Source organism: Chlamydotis macqueenii, chromosome 18 (genome assembly GCF_036417535.1).
Source record: "Chlamydotis macqueenii isolate bChlMac1 chromosome 18, bChlMac1.mat, whole genome shotgun sequence".
NCBI classification, from domain to species: domain Eukaryota; kingdom Metazoa; phylum Chordata; class Aves; order Otidiformes; family Otididae; genus Chlamydotis; species Chlamydotis macqueenii.
In genome coordinates, this window is record NC_141573.1 from 1823265 (window position 1) to 1842400 (window position 19136).

General features: G+C 53.0%; 1 long non-coding RNA gene across 2 annotated transcripts in view; it reads left to right on the forward strand.

The window, feature by feature from the left end:
* The first annotated feature begins 1543 nt into the window (after positions 1 to 1543).
* The window catches only part of LOC147598450 (uncharacterized), a 108323-nt gene continuing 90730 nt past the window's right edge, over positions 1544 to 19136 (forward strand). For both annotated transcript variants that reach the window (XR_015260557.1, XR_015260555.1), the window contains exon 1: positions 1544 to 1680. This is a non-coding gene — a long non-coding RNA (uncharacterized LOC147598450). The remainder of the gene's footprint in view (positions 1681 to 19136) is intronic.

The window sequence follows — 19136 nt, forward strand, 5'->3', positions numbered from 1 at the left end:
CAGCAGAGAAATGGAATTAAATAATTTGGCATCTTGGCTTCTCAGGATTTGCTGTAGGTAGTTCTTGGTCATGTTCTAGAGTTGTCCTTGTGGTTTGAACTCGTAAGTCTTGGGCGTTTCATGGTGGTTGTTTCACACCACATCCTTGCCTGCCTTGTGGCTGGAGACTTCCTGGTGCTCCATCGCTACCAACTGCTCTGCGGGGCTCATGGGCAACTTGTGCTGCTGGGATATAGGTGTAGGGTGGGAATTGCCTTTTGTGTCCACCTAAGGACCCATGTGCCCTGTGCGTGACAGCGTTGGTGGCTTCAGGCGGGGCACAGTGCTGGTGTAGAGATGGCTGTCTTGTGTCACCTGGGGGATTCCTGTGACTTGGAATACTGAGGTGGTGGGTCGCAAGGTTAAGAAATGCAAAGGTAATTGGTGAACAAGAAAAAAAGCCAAGCTGGTTAAATAATCTTATTTGGTAATTAATTACTTTTCCCCTGTCATTTGAGGCGTTAATAGGGGAAGAATGGTTTGTTGGTTAGGGCACTGGTTTAATTCTTTGGCAAATAAGTTTGTATTGTTCCCTACCGTGGCCATCTTGTATAAATTTGGGCAAGTCATTTAATCTTTTTGCTCTTTGTGTTTTGAGGCTTACTTTAATAAAATCAGTAACTTGCGTATCTTATGGGGGGGGAAAAATGTTACACTGAAAGTTGAATACTGTTCCTGTTTAGAGTCAATATATAGTAGAACAGTGCTAACTACCGTGCAAAGGTTCAGTTTAAATAGGTGTTGTGAATAATAATCATATTTAAGATGCTTTGGACATTTGTTAACTAATCTGCATGATGCTCCTGAGCAGGCGGTGTGGGAACAGGCAGCATTGTTCTCAGTTTGCGATAGAGAAAGTGAACAGGAGCTATCTCGTGCTATCACAAAAGATCATAACGAGCATTAATAGCTCTAATTTACAAACAGACATAACAAGCTCAACACACGCTTTTACCAGAGTGGTTATCCTTTGGAATGGGCTTTTCATCTCCATTTCTCGGTGTCTCCCAGTGAAGCCTGGGACTGTCCTGCTGTGTGTGGTGTTCAGCCCTAGTTGCTGGGCTCGGTGCAGGCGTTGCAGGATGCTGAGACGCGGAGAAATTAGAAGAGAGCCTGAGGCGGGACAGACGTACTCACTGGTCGAGGGAACCCATGTTAAAAGGAAATTTGTACCACTGAAACCATGGGACTCATGTCATGATTTGGGGTCTGGCCACGATGGCCCACTGTAAGGTCCCAGACCTCCCCAAATACCAGAACTCTGCACAAACAGGCCACGCGCTGCTGTGTACCAAGGGCTTTTTGGCTGCAGCAATGGCCTGGAGCTGAGAGGGGAAAATGCAATTCTGAATTGCGAGTAAAATTACACCCTTTAGGACAAAGTTCTGGCAGGACACTTTTTGATATTTTTACTCCATTTGTTGCACGGGTTGGGTAAAACTCTTACTTTCTGCAGCCTTTAATTTTAACCCGTCTGGTTCTTTGTTTTAGGTCCCGGAACCGTGAGAACGTCCGAGGACTTGGCACATCTCTCCGAATCGCTGACGTTTCGCTGCCACCTCCACCCATGCCTGTCCCTTGCCTGCTCCCTCGCCGGGTGTCAGTTCGCCAGCCTACGTGCTGAGAAGAAAAGTTAAAAAGGTAAAAGTCTGTAATCTGATTCCGCAGTGACCTGTTTAATCCTGTTCCCTGGTACAGTGAGAGCTGAAATACTTGTACTGCAAAACAATGGCTTGAGGAGACTAGAGAAAGAAGATGAGAATCTGCAGGGATCTTTTTTTTTAATTTTTTTTTTTTTTCTGACTCAAAGCTGTCAGCTGAAAAGCAGGGGGTAGCAGGGGAGAGACGGGGCTCGGTGCATGGGTAACGATGCATTGGACTCATCTACAGGAGAGCAGGAGCACAGTTTCAGGCAGCCCAGGCTAAATCTGGGTGGCAGTGGCTGCACTGGGTTGTCCTGGAGGTGAAAGGCTCCAATGTGATGAGTAAAGCACTGTAGCTCTGTGAGGAGACGCTAACTGTGTTATGCTCCGGCCTCGGAGCTCCCAACAACTCCAAAATGTTTGCAGATTGGGCTGAAAACGGCATTTTTGATATGTGGTTGGAGTGTGGTGGGAGTGGCTGGGCTTTCCTGGCTCCTGTGGGACAGCAGCTCAGACTTCGCTCCGACCCTGTCTGGTTCACACCCGCGGTCCCAGGCTGCTGCTCCTCCTGTAAGACCAGGGCTGGTCTATTGGCGTTTCCTTCCCGTTGACCTTGGGTTGGATCAGGGAGCTGAGCGTAGGCTTCCAGGACTGTAGCTGTGGGGCTTTCCCACTGTTCCTTGTGCCCTGTCCATGTGTTCATGCAAAACCCTTCATGGAAGTTTTTGGCCATATGGGCTTTTTTCGTCTGGCTTGTTGTTGAGCAAATACTTCCCTGTACTGAGCCTTGGTGCAGGTTCTGCTGAGCCCCCGTGCTCCTGCGAAAGGGTGTTGTGGAAAAGCAGCCTCTTCGAATGAGAAACAGGTTTGGTTCAGTGGTTCTGCTCAGTTGAAAACACAACACGTTGTGCGAGCTGTGTGAGGTCTGGATTACCGAGGTTATGTTTTGAGTTTGCTGTTGTATCTGAAGTGTTCTCAGAAGCTGCTCTGTCCTCTCTCCCAGAGAATGTCCTCCGGTTGGGGCTCTGTTTTTCCCTTTACCAAAACCTCCAGTTTGCTGCTGCATTGAACTGACCCACGCTTTCGGAGCAGTCTGCAGCTGGGAGCTTGAGCGTGCGGTTCCTCGAACTTCATTTTTCTTAAGTCTTTTGGCCGGGTTGCATTATTTCCTTCCTTATTTTTTTAGGCATGGTACCCTCCAATCCATCTGGTGTTGCCAGCACTGTTGATGCAAGTGCCATGGTGGTGTACAAAGGATTTGGGGAGGGATGAAATGAGTCCAAGGTCAACTACAGCATCGCTGCGATGCGTATACCGAGGCGACTCGGTGTTACCCTGCAGACAGAGCCCCTCTGCTGAAGGCTGTCGCAGTTTGGAGGGGTGGCTTAGGGTTAGAAAGCTTTGGCTGGAGCGTGGCTCTGACTCCTGTCAGAGCTGCATCCAGCAGAAAACACTTTGCGTGGAACTCATGCAACCGAGGCTCTGTAATGGAAAATGTGCCACACCTTAAATGCTATCGTATTACTCATGGGCGCAATGCTGGTAATTAGCTGAGTTAAAAACCAGATTTATTGCGTGTCAGTTATCACCTGACAAGCTGGCATATCGCAGAGACGCATCAGAGGCCGGATGTGCTGGTTTCCCACCGACGGTAAGGGAGGTCACCTGCCTTGCCACCGGCGGAGGTTCAGTGGGTCTTGCCGTGTTTAACTACGATCTCGCTTCTGAACAAGAATGTGTTTGACGCCTTCTGTGAGGTTATGAAGTGAGGTCCTCCAGTGTAACGGGACGCAAAATATCTAGTAGTTTAATCAGTTTTTTGTCTCTCTGTGGAACCTTCCAGCATCTCCTGGTTGCTTCTGACATCAGAAATGTTCTCAGGCTTCACCCTGATCCTGAGCAGCTGTGCTGGATTCCAGCTCTTCCTCGCTGACCTGCAGTGAGGGCTGTGGGAACCAATGGGATTTGCTGATTCAGCTGCTTAGAAAGGAAACCTAATGGCACCCTATGCATGCGAGGCAGCCAGGTAACAGGATTACAACACCTGGGCTTAAATTTGCAAATCATCTATAGCTCTGAGGTTGCAGTTCAAATCGTATTCTTCAGTCTCCTATCCCAGGACATGCCTTATTTCCTTCTTGTTTTGGAGGCTGTTGCAGAGCCTTGCAGGCTGAAGCACCACATCTCATCTCTGTTCAAATGTTGAAAGAATTCCAAAGTGTGAGAACTTAGTGTATCTGCAAACGTATTTGTTTAAAAGGTAACAAAAATTAAGTATTTGGAATCCAAAAGGGAACATAGCTTTGATTTTCTTGGTGCATACTAGGAAAATTGTGATTTCTAAAGTTCAGGTTTTTCTAAGTACCCATATGCAGAAAAGTAGGAGGGAACATGGGTTTGGGTTTGCGTTATTCCATGCCTGTAATAACTCATCTGAGTTTGCTCTGGCCGACAAAAACTGGACAGAGATGAGCCATCTCCTTAACTTGCCTGGCACTTTCGCTCCGAGACCTCCAAATGGTGAACACCCCGCGCGCTAGGGAGGAGACTCGGGCGCACGATGCGGATGAGCTGCTGCTGAGGGCTGGAGGCGGCGATGGCTGAGGGAGCTGCAGCCTGGACCAGCTCCTCTGCCAGTTCTTTGCAAAGCCCAGCACGTCCCGAGCAGTGGCTGCTGGACAGAAAGTGTGTGATGGGACCAAGTGCATGGTTCCAACTCAAATCTTGCCTTTTGAATAAGTAGCGGGCTGCTGTGCTAAGCATTCACTGGCAATGTGGTTTTCTCAGGAGGCTTTATCCATCTTAAAAGTGGCTTCAGCCCACAGGTTGCATTTGCACTGGGAGGCACTGGAAATGAGCAGGAGCCGAGCTCTGAGGGAATCAGAAGTTCAACTGGTCGCTGACTTCACCTTTCTGACCGGGAAGTCTGTGGATAATCTCCCAGTTGCGCAGACTTGGCAGGGAGGTGTGCCAGCTGAGGTGGGACCCATCAGCGACTGAGCCAGCCTGGACTCTGCTCTGGTGTCTCTTAAGCCGCTTTTCTGTTTCACAACCTCGTGCTGAGCTTCCCTGATGCCAAGCCCAGGCTGAGGGGCCAGCTGGGAAGGGAAGTCCCTTTGCTTTTTTTCAGGTAGATAATTGGTTGTACGTTCAGGGTGTGTGTCTCAGTCAGGGCTGTGGTGGATCGTTCCCACGTGGAGAGTGGGAGACTTGGTGTTACACCGAGTGTTCTTCTCCCTGACAGGATGTTGGCCAGGCCGTGCCCTGGGAGAGGTTGCTCGCGGCCCGGCGCTGCATGATGGGGCTCTGTCAGTGGGAATGGGTTCTACGTCTGTTTTTTTTCTCAGCTGCTTTGCCAAGTTCCCCAGAATTTGCCCTAGGTGTTGCCCATGAGGAAGTGCTTGAGCTCCCAGATGTTCTGGATTTTTTGGGTGTAATACTCAAATACTTTGGTAATGCTCCGAAGTTTTTCTGCGTGAAAACCCCTGAAAGCCGCTGCAAGCACTGCGTTGCATTGGTGTTCGTTTGTTGTGTCACCTGTGGAGCATTGTGACTGTACTGTGGTGGACAAGCGTACAAAGACCTCCTGTAAGGAGCTTCTGGTCCGGGTGCTGTGCGCTCTCGGGGTGCGGTAACGAGCGCTTTTTGCAGAAAGAGGCGAATTGAGGAGTCTGGTGGTTTGGCAGGGCTCAGCTGTGCCAGCTCAAAGCCTGAAGCTTTCCTGTCTCTTGAGAAGTCCTTGGCTGCCTTTGCCAAGTGCTGTGGAAGGGAAATTGCCATTTCCATCAGAGATTTATGTGGGGACACTGCCTCATTTCCCTGAAATTTGTACCTAATTAAATTCCAATTCTTGAGCCATCAAATTCCCCTGAAGACAACACTTTTCCCCCCAACTTGGCGCCTTCCACCCGCGATACCTTATTTTGTGCTCTGCTGATGTTTGATCTGCTGTGTGGCTGCTTTGCCTCAGTGTTTTTTTGTTTTTTTTTTTTGTTTTTGTTTTTTTTTTTTGTTAGACAATAAATCATGTTTTGCTTTCTTCAAACATGTAGGGGAGATCCCAACAAGGCTGATGACAGAGCAGGGTAGCTAATACTTCCCGGTACAGAAAACAGCTTTGTGCAGTGCGAAGCACTGAGGCGATGCAGCTACTTTCTGGCAGGATAACGCGGGACGGTGAATCGGAGAGCTTGGTCTCTTCTCCCACAACCCGTGGGAGATGGCATCTGCCGTTGGATCAGGGCGCTGGAGGAGGGGAGATGCTGTCGGTGCTGATCCTGGTGCTACCGTTGGGGCAGGCGTTTTCCCCAAACCGTCCCGTTCTCTTGGTGCCTGTGCCACGTCCCTCGTGTGCAGCCCAGGGGCTGGGGCAGCCCTGCAACCCGGTGCTGCTGGTGGGGGGGTGCTAGGTGTATTTTGGGGAGGGCTGTGCTGTGTGGGGTGTGGGCAGATGCTGGCTGCAGGTGGAAGGGCAGGGAGGGAGGGTCTGAAATGCTGGACGATGGCTTAAAGCAATGCAAAAAAGGGAAATATTGTTGAATTTTTAAAATTGTTTTTACAAGCTATGCTTGTGTCCATCTCAACGCTGATTTTGCCGCAGCTGGGAGCAGCCAGCGAGGTGGCACTTGGACCTCTGCTGACACAAAAATTCTGGTTATATTCCATTTCCCTCTGTTCTGGCAGGCAAGTGCAGGCAATTCCCAGCTGCCCGTTCCTCAGATGGGCTCTGGTGGCCCTCGCTTGGAGGGATGGAAGGAAGGAATTAGTGTGAAGCCCCTATTGCTCTCGGTCCGGCGAGCCCATCCGGCTGGCCGCGGGACGGTAGGCGATTCCCATCCCCCTGGCCCTCCCGGCCTTGCTCCCCCTTCTCCCCCGCAGCCCTGCCTTGCCCTTTTGTAGAGATTTATAGAGCTGAGTGGGCTGAGAACAAATGAGCAGACATCACGGCGATGTGTTCTGCATACTAATGACAAGACACTGCTTCTGCACCGCGGGGCAATGCTGGGTCAGGCCGGTTTAGCTGTAAACTTTATTTATGTGCTTATTACATCGCAGCTGCAGCTTGCCGGCCCGGGCCGAGGGTTTAGGGATGTGTCCGGCAATAAATTTTCTTTGTTTATTTGAAATAAGATGCCCAGTCCCCCGAACCCTTCCTCTCTTTCCTTCTTAGGGAAGAGAAAAAAAAAATCCATTCTTTGCCAACCTAGATTTGTCTGCGGAGTGGGGAAGGTGGGATGAAGAGTGAGGAATGAGCTTTGAGGGGAGCAGCTGGATTTATTTAAGCCTTACTGGTGTAAGGAGGATTTTACCCTCCTTGACAGGTAGCGGTGGGTGCAGGAGAGGAAGGGTCTCTTCATCAAAGCTTTGGGAGACTGGGAGCCCATCCCCGGCTCTGCCACTGCACCCTCTGGCCAGGCACGGTTGAGTCCCTTTGCTCCGCGCCCATCTGGTACCCGGGGCTCAAACACCTGTTTTTGCCCATCTCGTTTACACCAGGGATGGCTTTTGCTGTGCTGCCCCAGTACAAGCTGTGGGGCGGTGGGTTTGCTTTGGGCGAGGACTTGCTCTGTTCCTCCGAGATCGGTGGAGAGATCAGCGGTGATTTATGCCCACAGCAAAGACATTCTCAAACATCCCATTTTTATGGCATCCCCTCCGGCCTCCTGCCTGCTTCCTCCTCGTGTTACGTCTTGTCTCTGGGGTTTATAAGCGCTCTGGGGGCAGGGATTGTCGTTCTCTCTTGTCCTGGCTCCGAGCTGCTTCCCGCCTTGCCCCATCATTCAAAGCAGTAAAAGCCGCGAAGGACACGATGAGTTTGGCTTTGCCCGCTCCGGCTCTCGTGCAGGGAAGGTAGGAAAGGCTGATGGCTCCTGTGTGTTTTTACAGAGCCTACTTCGGGATCCCCAGCCTGACTGAGTCCTGCTGGTGTTGCTGTGACACAAATGAAGGATGCCCTCTCTGGGCTGGTGCTGGGACTTTTAGGTGGTGAGCCCTTGTGAGGAGAAGGCGTTATTTCACTCATCAGCCCCCACAGCTTCTGATTCCTGGGGCTGGGCAGGGCTGGATGTGGTCGCCTGGATCTGGGGCATGGCTGCATCACAGCTGGGAATGAACTGGGTCAAGGCACAACTGCTGGCAGGGCTAAATGGGGAGGTAGGATGGAAGAGGCTTTGTAGACCCCATCACCTGTCTGGTGAATCCATCTCCAACACCTCCTGTTGGTACCCAGCTCTAGGGTGCGGCTCCACGATGCGATTGGCTGTCAGATGAGCCTGACTGGGTGAAAATTCAGCCCAGCGAGCAAGCAAAGACTCTCTGTACCTCTGCATTGACAGAGATTTCAACAGTAACCATCTGAGCATCCACCCCACCTCATTTCTCATTCATGGGGGTCAGCGAGAGTTTAGGTTGTGATGGAGCACCATGTGCCTTGTAGAGGACCAACAGCTACAGCCTTAGAAAAAGAATTAAAAAAAAAAACCAAAAACAAACAAACAAAAAAAAGAAAACCTCACAAAAAAACCAAGCAAACAAAAAAAAAGCCACCTAAACCCTCCCAAGCCTTCTCCTTTGTGTTCCCTGGACAGAAATCTCCATCCCTACCAAGTCTTCCCCGGGGCAAGCTGTCCCAGCACTGCTGCTCCCCATTGCCGTGCAGTAGACTTGAGCTGTGTTTGGGGTGGACTTGATTTCCCAGGGCCTCTCGCCTGGCAGGGGCTCCAGATGTCCCCGAGGTGATGGACCAGGGCTGGGGCAAGGCAGGACGGAGGCAGCGGGAGGAGGGCTGGACTGCCGTGGGATGCGTCCGGGGGCCCTGGCAGGAGTGCTGCTGGAGCGGGTTCTCCTGGCTTGCAGCCTGCTCTCTCAGCCGGAGGTAACAGGCCAGCCGCAAATGCCGAAGAGGAGATCAACGGGGGGTGGAGGAAGGATGAAAGAAAACAACCTTCAAAAGAACATGCCCTGCTTTTTTTCTTTAAATTTTATTGAGGGGAAAGGTACTGGACTGGTGAGGATTTCTAATGAGCTTTCCTCTGGGAAAGCCCTTCTTTTGTGTTGATTGCAGAAATGCCCTTGCTTGATAAAAATATATACGTGTGCGTTTTTGGTGTTACATATTGCGTTGTTGTTCCTGCCCATTCCAACACCAGAAGACTTTGCAGCTCTGTTGTCTGTCTTCCAAGCTGGTCTCTGGAGGGTTGTCTCCCCTCTTCATTCCCAACTTGCTCCCATCCACTGCTTTGCTAACAGAAAATAATTTGGCAGCTGAAGTCGAGGAAGGAATCTCTTTATGCTAAGAGTTTTCTGCATGTGTCATTTTAAGAGGTTGCCCATTTTGGAGAGTGTTACTGTGTGTGGCTGGGCCTTGGCAGGCAGAGAAACACCTAAGGAGGCCTCACCCTACTGGTGAGGTGTCCTGGAGCCAAGGTTGGTAGCACGACTATTGACTTAACTCCACTTCTGCTGTGAAATCTGAGATTTGATGCCTTCTCAAAATGAGCTGTTGGGTGATTTTAATGCATTTGGTCTTGACTGCTGCTCTGCAATACCTGAAACTAGGAGGTTGGATGTCCAGGGTCACTGTCCTGTGCCTGACTACTTTCTCAAGTACAAAGAGAAAGGGCTTGCTGGCTTTATCAGCCAGATACCTCATCCCTACAGTGCCTTTGAGACTGGATTGCTTCCCAGTTAAACCCATGGGCAACCCTGTTTGTGGGGGAGAGGTTTGGAGAAGAGGAGGAGCACAGACAGGGCAGCGCAGGGCAGGATGACAGCATCAAGGACCCATGGTGTGGTGATGGATGAGATTGGGATGGGGAAATGGTGGTGGGACGGACTCCTGATTTCTGCAGAGTCACCAAGAAGGAGAGCCCTTGCTCTCTAGCTGCCCCTTGTTAGGGGTTCAAAAAGCTCTAATCTGGGGTTTTCAGTTTCCCCCTCCCATTCCCCAGCCCAGGGTTTGGCTCGGAGCCTCTCCTCAGCTCATGTTTTGAGCGTGAGGCTGTGTTTGCAGGTGAAACCCTACCCGAGGAGGCTCTCCTGTTCCCCTCCCTCCCTGGCCGACCGAAGGTTTGCACTTTCGGAGCGGATGTAGGAGTTTCCTCCTCGTGGCCTTCAGGTAACTTGCCCACCTGTGGCCTCTGAATCAAACTCAAACCTGTTTTCGCAACAGCGACTGCGGAACTAGGCTGGTTTGCAGGAACACCGTTTTCCAGCAAATCCTCCAGTTCAAGGAAGCCTCCCAACGCCTCCCTCCCCTCGGAGCCCCAGGGGCTGTGCTTCGATGGGGATGACTGAGCATGGATTAACCCTTCCAGCCTGGCTTGTCCAGCAAGTTTAGGCATCCATCTGGGTCCAGATCCAAGATGTTTGGTGCAAGGGTGCTGTGACTATGCCCGTCACCAGCTCTGCACCCTCCGCTCTTTGGGGTGCAAGCCAGGAGGGGAACATGACACCAGGGTTTAATGTCTTTTTGGAGAGGGAAGTTCTCTGCTTTGTTGGATACAGCCTCTCAACCTCGCTGAAGGGGAGCTTTTAGCATGCAAATGCACTTTGCCTCATGCTTCTTAATGTTTTACTTCTCGTAATTGCCAAGACCGGTTGTAACTTTTGGACACGGCTGGGTTTCGGAAAGCAGCGTCCCCTTGAAAGTGGTTCCTGTTGCTGGTGAGATTTGATTTCTGCCCCCCCCCCCCCCCCCTTTTTTTTGGTCTATCAGGTTGAAGGAAGCAAATGAGTTGCCCTGGCTAACATTCGTGCTGGAAAGTCCTGAGGCGCAATAGTGAAAAATAACACGTGTTAACCTTTGAGTGTTGTTGTATTATATTTTTGTTGTTGTGCTTCTAGTACAACTTTGCTGGGAAACAATAAATATTTTGGGCCAGAACAGATCATCAGCTGCGTAAGCTGTTGGAGAGGGTCCAGCGGAGCTGCAGGGCTTTGCTCTCGGCGAAGGCTCCTGCCCCTCCAGCCGCCTGGGCGCCGCTTGGACGTGTGATGCCTCTCTGTGACGCTCCTCGTAGAGATGAGCTTTCCAGAACTCCAGCTCTTAACCCTCAGCCTGGATTGCAACACCACAGCTCTCCCCAAAACCAGAAAAATGTCGGTGCAAGCTGTCAAGATGTTATCGTGGGTGTTGCACAACGTGCTATTCCACAGAGGGCTTTCCTGGGGAGGCAGGGTTGAAACGTGCTGTCCATCCCTCTGTCTGTCTCACCAACAAGAACCTTTAAGTCTTTCTGGGCAGTGTCAAGAAAATTTGGTACAAAATACATCCCATTCCAGCAACTTGTGTGTATATGGATGAAGGTAGAAGAGAAGGTCCTATTTGACCTCTCCCTGAAGGGAAGGGTACAACCTTATTTCAGCTCAGGTCTACTGGACATCAGCGAATCTAGGTGTGATGTGCCAATCACAGAAAGCCAATCTTCATGGGTTCCCCTGCTCTCGCTTTCTGCTTTCTCCCTGAAAGCTTTGGCTCCAGAGCATTGAGAATCTCAGCTTTCATAAAAACCCAAGCTCTGGCTCTCAAGGTTACACAGAGAAGCATGAAAATGCGACTCTCCGAGGACTCAAAGCTTGCAAAACTCAGCAACGCTTGCAGGAGATTTGGCTCAGCTTTGGTCTCTGGCAGTCAGGCGAGATAGACGTGGTGTTGGAGCATGTTAGGAAATCTGCACTTGAGTGTTGTGCAGATGGATAATTTGTCTGTCCTTGGTCTGTATGAGCCTGTGACAGGACAGGCGCTGGGCAAAGCGAGTCACATCAGGCAAGTGGCTTCTGACAGTGCTGTGTAGGCCAGTGAAATAGTTCTGGTAATTGAAACGTGCCCTTTCCTGGTTGTTCCTCTGAGTGGCGTTTCAAAGTCCTGGCAGAGAGGCTGCGGGTCCTCCAGCCCCTTCCCCAAGATGCGTTTTCCAAACGGAGAGAAAGCGATGGTGCCTGCCCCGAGGAGCACGAGGTCTGTGCAGATGGGGAGGGGAAGGAGGCACAGGGAGGTGAAGGGATGTGCTCATGGCCGCGGCACTGCTCCGTGGGAGAACTGGGATGAGAAGTCAGGTCTCCAGCCTCTGAGCCCCCCGGGATGCTGTGCTGGCTGGCGAGGGGCCGGGGTGTAGGTGCCTGTGTTACCAGTTTCCTTCTCTTTGCAGTTACTGGCTGCACCATCTCGATGCTGACCTTGTTCTTGTTTAACTTGGCTTTCACTGCAGCTGCTGCGTGTTCCTGAGTGATGGATTTTTACCTTTGTGCCAGTTGGTTTGGGGGAAGGGACATAGCTTCACTGACTTGTATGGGTTGTGGGTCTCTCTTCTAAAGCCCTGAGAAAAAAAAAAAGGTATCAGAGGGTGCTCTCACCTTATGAGATACACCCTGACAGGTACTTTTGTCCATATTGCATTAGTGAGCCAGCGTTAAATAAGATGGGATCCTGTACAAGGGCAGCGTGGGTCCTGACTTCTCTGTGTTAGTGTAGACATTTAGCTGAGGGACCCAAATGAGTGATTTTCTCCTGTTTCTGGTGGGCACTTCCAAGGCAGTACTGTCCTGAGTGGTCCAGGATCTACTGGGAGCTGCTGGTGGCTGAAATGACTCATCTTCATCCTGGACACCATCGCCAAGCGCCTGATGCTATGAGGGATGGTAGGGGCTGGCTGTCTAGCAAGGTGAAAGTTTGGAAATCTGTGACCCTATGGGTGCTGGCGCTTTCATGGGGCTCTCAAAGGGGTGACACCCGTTGCACTGACTGTAGAGCCTGCCCTTTGCTGGGAAAGCTGCTTGTCCTGGAGATACACCCCCAGCACTGCGTGCACCATGGCCAAGCACCCTGCCTGCGCGGGGGCCGATCTGAGCCCTGTCCTTTGACGCGACTTGTGACGGGAGGGGGGTGAAGGGAGAAGAATGGCTCTATCTGCCAGGCGAGCTGCTGGGGATGGCGTGGGAGAGGATGAAAAGGGGGAACTGACATCGCGGCGGTGATCACAGGCAGCTCGAGCGGCTGCGTGGGCAGCCGGGTCATGCGGGCAGAGATTCGGACTCGCAGGGCGCTTCCCCCCACCCCGGGCCCTTTTCAATCTGCAGTTTCCAGCTCAGTGGAAGTTGGGCGCAGAGAAAGCCGTGGTGAGGCCGAGTTAGCAGCAAACAAAGTGCTTAAACAGATAAAGGGTGAAAACCGCTTTTTGGTCTCCTGTTGCCTTGACCAAACTCACTGCGAGTGCGTGGCGGGTGGGTGGTGCAGCTCGCCGTGGCCCCACAGCGAGGACCCGCCCCACGCACCCCGAGTCCCAAATGAAGGGTGACGGGGCAGTGATATTTCAGCTCTAATGGCTTACGACCACCGAGTTCATGGTGCGGTGAGTGACCACCTAAAACCAGTTGCCCCCAGCATCGCTCCACACCGTGGCGGTCGTGTTTTGCAAGAGGGTCCCTGGCACCTCCGCCCCGCGCCGGGTGCTTTAACTTGTTTCCTTTCAGCAGAGGAAACATGACTTTTCCCATTGACGGAATTCAGCGCCGACAATGCCGAGTGACACCATTTCCCGCTCTGAGCATGCCATCGCGGTGCTGGGTAGCCCTTTTGGGAGCCATCTGCATGACAATGCGGCGGTCTGTGCTACCATTAGCTGCCCTTTTGCTATTAGTACCTAATGAAAATGTAACCATATTTAACCCCCCACAGTCCGAGATTAGCGAGAAAGGGGGCCTAAGTGGATTTAATTCCTTTGTATGGCGTGCATCAAACTCTCCATTTTGATTGCTCTGTCCCCTCTTCCCCTCTCCAGCGGGAGAGGGAGGCAGGAAAGCTGTGGAAGGCTAACTCTATCCTCTCAGCTGTCCCCGGCACAATGGGCGAAGTATCTTTTGTGGCATTAACGGCTTTGGCTGGGGGCTGGGGGGAGCGGGGCTGGAGAACAATGTGTGAGAAGCTGAGACTGTGGGTTTCCCACACGGCCCAATATGTCTCCCCGCACCCCCCTCTGGGACACGCAGACCTGCAGCAGCCCAGCCCACAGCTGATCCTGGCTTGATTGGCTTTTTTTTTCTCTATTTTTTTTTTTTTTTTTTTTTTCCTCCTTCCTTCCCCCCTCATTGTGCTCTCGAGAGATGAAAATCCTTTTCTGGCGTGAAAGGAGAGGCGTGCCTGAAATCCCCTCCCTCGGACGGACAGGGCATGTCATATGACGGCCAAATCCACCGGATTAGTGTGTGTGTGTCTGCGTGCGTGTCCTGCCGGGGGGCTGGAGGCGGGGGGCGGGATGCCCGATATCTATATTCCTTCCCTTCCCCCTCTCTCCATATTGATTTCTGCCGGGATATTTATTCATTGCACCTGCTGGCTGCCAGCCTCCCGCTGCCCGCCGGCCTTTCCCTGTGGTTTTGAAGATCCAACCTTGGGGCAGGGGAGCAAAGCAAATTCTTGACCCTTTTCCGTCTCCCATCCCCCTGTGTTTTCCCAAATCCAAAACTGGAGTGGGGGATAAAGGAGCTGTTGCTTTGGCTCGGTGCGATGCGAGCATCTCTGCATGGAGATGACAGGACCTCTCCAAGGAAGGGTTGCTTGGTTGGGGTGGAGGGAATGGGCTTGGCTCTGGGTTGATGGTTCACGGGCAGGCATGGGCTGTGGGCTGGCCGGCTTGTCCTTCTCCACCTGGAGACCCCAAGGGAGCAGGAACACAACCTGACCCCCAACCCCACCTTGGTGGAGATCCCCAGGTACCCCAGCTGGTCATGGCTCCGGACAAGCCAGGCGCAGAGGGAGGACAGTCCCACCGTGTTTGTCGCTGCTTGTGAAAACCGTGATGTTAAGGACTTGTGCTTGTGGGAAGTGACTGCTTACAGGGCCACCTCCTCCTTCCGCATGGGAAGAACTGAGGCAGAGAGCTCTTAGTCGGTAAAGCCGAAGTCATGAGCAGAGTTGGATTTGGAGCCAAGAACAGCATTTACTACCATTTAATTCCTGCCTCTGTGTTTTTAGTGTCCCAAATTCACAACCGTCTTGGTTTCCCTTCAGGTTTTGAGTTGTGCTGCGTCATTTTGTGCTGGAATTCCTGCTTTCTCCAGGAAAACGGTTTTCACAGACCCCACCAGCCAAACCAACGTCTCCTGCCTGCCTGCAGTGTGAGAACTTGCATGCTTGTGGAGGAAGTCTGCCTTAGTTGAGATGAATTTAGCAACCGGGTCTGCAGCCTCCAATCTGTTTCTATGTGCAGCGTCTTGGTTAGTAGGAAAAAACCTCTGTGGGGCAAGCACAGGGATGAGGGTGCGAGTGATGCTCCGGGTCAGTGCGAGGGGATCTGGGAAGCGTCAGCCCCTCTGTAACGAAGGGGCGATGGTGCAACAGCCCGGGACTGAGTGAGGTGACCTGTCCTTGCGGGTAGTTAGGTCTTGCTGCAGGTGCGGTTTGCTCTATGTGTGGAAAGCGTCTTATTTCTAAAGAAAAATTGATCTGCTTGCAGCAGCCAGTCTGCCGGTCCACGCTAAACCCAGCTGGCAGCACTGGGGCGTGGTGGGGCTGGCTGTCCTTGGGGATGGTGAGCTGGTAGGGACGGGCTCGGGGCAGGTGGCTGCAGTGGCCACCACTACCATGGTCAGCGGCTGAGGGGAGCCCCGATGGATGCTCCGGCCATTGCCACCTCCCGCGGCCTTGATGCGTTGCCCCAAGGTGGGCACCTCGGGCCACAGGGCTGACAGCTCCTGGGGCAGAAGTCCCCACTGAGGAGATGCTCTGCTCTGATGACTCAGAAGATGCCCCAAGCGGAGGGTGAGCGGGGATGGAGAGCCAGGCCCTGGAGCAGCAGGCGATCTGCCCGCCGCCTCTGGACTAGGGATGCTGTGGTCCTCCGCGGGACGTGGAGGTGAAGTGTTGGAGGGCTCGGGCGGGAGGAGAAGCGTGCGAGGGGGTGGGGAGGGCGGCGGGGGCCGGAGTGGGCTGTTGCTTGTGTGAATGTGCCCCCGCTCATTGTTCTGCGGCTTTATTCTCCGGGCCTCGATGGGACTGATTTAGAAATCCTAATCAGGGAGCAGTCTCTGCGCCTCCCGAGTGTGACACAACTCGAGCTGCTCCGGGGTGCCTTTGTTCCCTAATGACAGCTGACTTCATGCGGCAGTGGGAACAGTTTGAGCATAACTCCGCACCCGGGGCTGGCAGCTGCAGCTTTAACTCTTTCTTGCCCACCTGCACGGCCCGGCGGGATGGGGAGCGGGGAGTCCTGGGGAGGACGCGTAGCCGAAATGCACGTAGCCCACGCAAGGATGCTCGGCTTCGCGTCTGGCACCTCTCCTGAGCGCGACCATGGCGAAGCGGGGACTGGAGAGGATGAAGCTGCAGGTGTGCAGTTCTGTCAGAGGCAGTGCGGGGAAGAAGCAAAGTCGTTTTCCAGGGGCTGTCGCTGTTTTGGGTGGCTGCTGCAGGTATTTGTCGAGAAACAACTCCAGCAAGCCCAACCCAGGGCAATGTTTGCTGCTGCCTTGGAGGGGGGAGGCTGAGTTTTTGAAACTGCATGTCCAGTTTTGTGGACACTTTGAGTATTGGAGGATGTCTGCAGCCCTGGGTGAGCGTGAAGTGTTTCCACGCTGGCTGCGGGGCATTTACATCGCTTGCATTGAAAGTAAAAGGCATTGAGTCGCTCCAAGATGTTCCCGGAAGAGATTTCTGGCTGTGCCAGCAAAAGGCTTGAGAGCAAGTGTCATTCTCCCTCTCTTGGCCCCGGTTCCTTCCTTGGCAAAGCAGGAATTGTGCTACAGTGTCCGGCACAGAGCTGTTATTTAGCATTGAAAATGTGCTTGGTGATGCTTGCTGGGCCAGCGTGAGCGACAGTTAAACCCTTTCCACCGTCTCTGTTTGTTGTCAAACGGCTGCTCTGACCTGAGAAAATACTTCTGGAAAATTACCCTTATTAGAGGGGGACGGCCCAGGAGGGGCAGAGCTGACGGGTTGCAGGCCCCTCTCCTGCGCCGGGGCTGGGTGCTGCCGTGGGGTGCGCCCGTGGCGGCTCTGCCCTCCTCAGCTCTGGTGGGTTCAATTAGCAGATGGGTCCATACCGGTTTCCCAGCACCTGTGCCCCCTCCGCCGTCCCCGAATCGCGGCCGCCTGTGCTTGGCCAGGGTCTCCGTGGCGACGAGGCCACGGGATGCTGTGCAGTCCATTTGTCACCAATTGTCACTGTTTTGTTCTGCCTTGTATGCGCACTGGATTGTGTCACGGGGGAGGTGAGGAGGAGCAATCAGGCCTTGTCTAATGGGCTGCCGTCCCCCGCTGCGGGGAAAAACCGAGGGTCTGCCTGTGGAGGGAAGGGGAAAGGGAACGGCAGGCGCTGGGGCTGCAGGAGCATCCTGAGGTACCACCGGGATGGCTCCTGGCATGGCCACTGGGCAGGCAAAGGTTAGGCGAGAATTTAGGCTGAGGATGAACTTGGTGCTCTGCAGTGTGGCTGTATCCCGGCAGAGCCCAGGGGGAGGGGGTGTCAGCCCTCCTTGTCCTCGTCGTGCTGGCGGGGCAGTCCCGTGCCCCCCATCATCTCCCATGGTGACGTTCACCCCCTGCCACGCTTGTGCATGGCTGTGGCATGGGATTTGTTCTTCCTGGGTCTCTCCTCCTCCAAAGGGAGGTGGGTTTTCTGCAGGACAAGCCCACCCCAGGATCTCCCTGACCAGAAAGGCTTGGGAGCAGCAATGCCCCCGGGGGGTCTGGCTTCCCAGGTGAGGCTGCGGTGGAGGCTTCAGGCTGAAGATGGATTAACACCTCGTTCAGACCTCAGCTTCTGAGCAATTCTTATTTTCCCCCAAGTGCGTTGCTGAAAGGGATTTGATGTATTACGGATTTTGGTATGCGTCTGTTAGTGTATGTTATTTTTTTGGCTGGAGATGTGACCTCGTACTAAACTACATCCCTTTTTTTTTTTTTCTTTTTTCTTTTTTTTTTCTTTTCTCTTTCTGCCCCATCAACCCCAACTTACCCAAAGTGGCATGATTCATCTCTCCCTGCTTGGCTCCATCAGCTTCCTTTTTTTCTTTTCTTTTTAGTCTTCCAACTTCAAGAGCCACCAGGACTAGCTCAAAGCAGAGTCGTGGCCAACTCTGAGTCTCAGCACCCACACTCAGGTTTTTCTGTAAGCCCTTAATTCAGACCAGGATGGCAAAAACATTTACGAGAATTCAGGAAAGCTGTTCAGCGTAGCTGCGAGGGGGCTGGGAAATCTTGAGCAGTCAACCCCAAACCAGGCAAGCTAAGGCGGTTCCAGTTTGGCTTCCAGATCTGCAGCTCGGTGTGAAATACCACGGACGGAAGGGAAAAGAGGGTGTCCTTGGCAAAGCGTCAGTGGAGGCAACTGAAACCGCCGAGCTTTTCCAGCGTGTGGTATTTGGCAGGTTGCTTTCCTAACTTCCTGGTGTCCATCAGTCTACGTCTCCAAACCACCGCGTGGTTCAGCTCACTTGGCTGCGTGGGTCGGGGGAGTCTTGGAGGATGGCTGTACGATGGTACTGTGGATCCCCGGGTTGTTTTTTGGTGGGTTTTTTTGGGTGTTGTGCCAGTTGCCCACCCAGACTTTGCCATTGCTGAGCCTGGCAGGAAGCTGCTGCTTGAACGAGCCCTTTGTGGTGGTTGGATCCAGCTGAAATCTGGCCAGGAGAGCAGGTTCTGGCCTGGAAAATTGATGCTAGGCTGTTGATAGAGCAGAAGATATGCAGGGAAGAGTGGGAAGCTAAGGTGAGGTGGCTGAAGGACTGGGATTTTGAGTGATCCCTCTGACCTCGCCATCCACCAGCACCACGCTGCCTCCTGGTGAAGACCAGGCAGTGTTTTGAGAGAGCATCACAGAGCAACCCCTGATCTGCAGAGCTGACGGGGTCCCTGTGCCCAGGGAAGGGCACAAAGATCCAGGAGCTTCTGCAGCAAATGAGTATTTTCTCTTCCATGTTGTAACTGCACAACACAGCAGAGCATGTAAGGGAAGGACTTCCAAGCGGGGAGCATTAAAGAGGATCCCAGTCTTGGGTTTTTCCCTAAAGGAATTGATATGAAATTGCTCCCCACCATGCTGTGGAGCATCTGCTTGGCTGCAGCGAAGGATCTGGAGGCAGCTGCTGTGCACCATCAGGAAGAGGTTTCCAGGAGATTAGCTCTTGCTGGCGAGGGGGCTTTAGCAGCCTGCTACCGATTTGCAGTGAGACAGCCCCTCATCCATCCTTCCTGCCAGTGCACCCACTCCATCCTTGCACCCCAACACTCACCCCTGCCTGGCAGAGCTCTTCCTGCAAAGCCCAAACCACGGACCCTGGTCCTGCATCATCTCCGGCCAGTTGTTCTTAGCGTTTATTTCTCGCAGGGGAGGGCACGGGGAGCTGCGCCCTTCCTCTGCCCTGCTGCTCGAGGTGCTGGAAGGGGAAAGAGCACGTTAACCATTCTGTCCTGGGGGGGAGTTTTACCTGGTCTGGGGTGCGCAAGGTATGGGGCAGGAT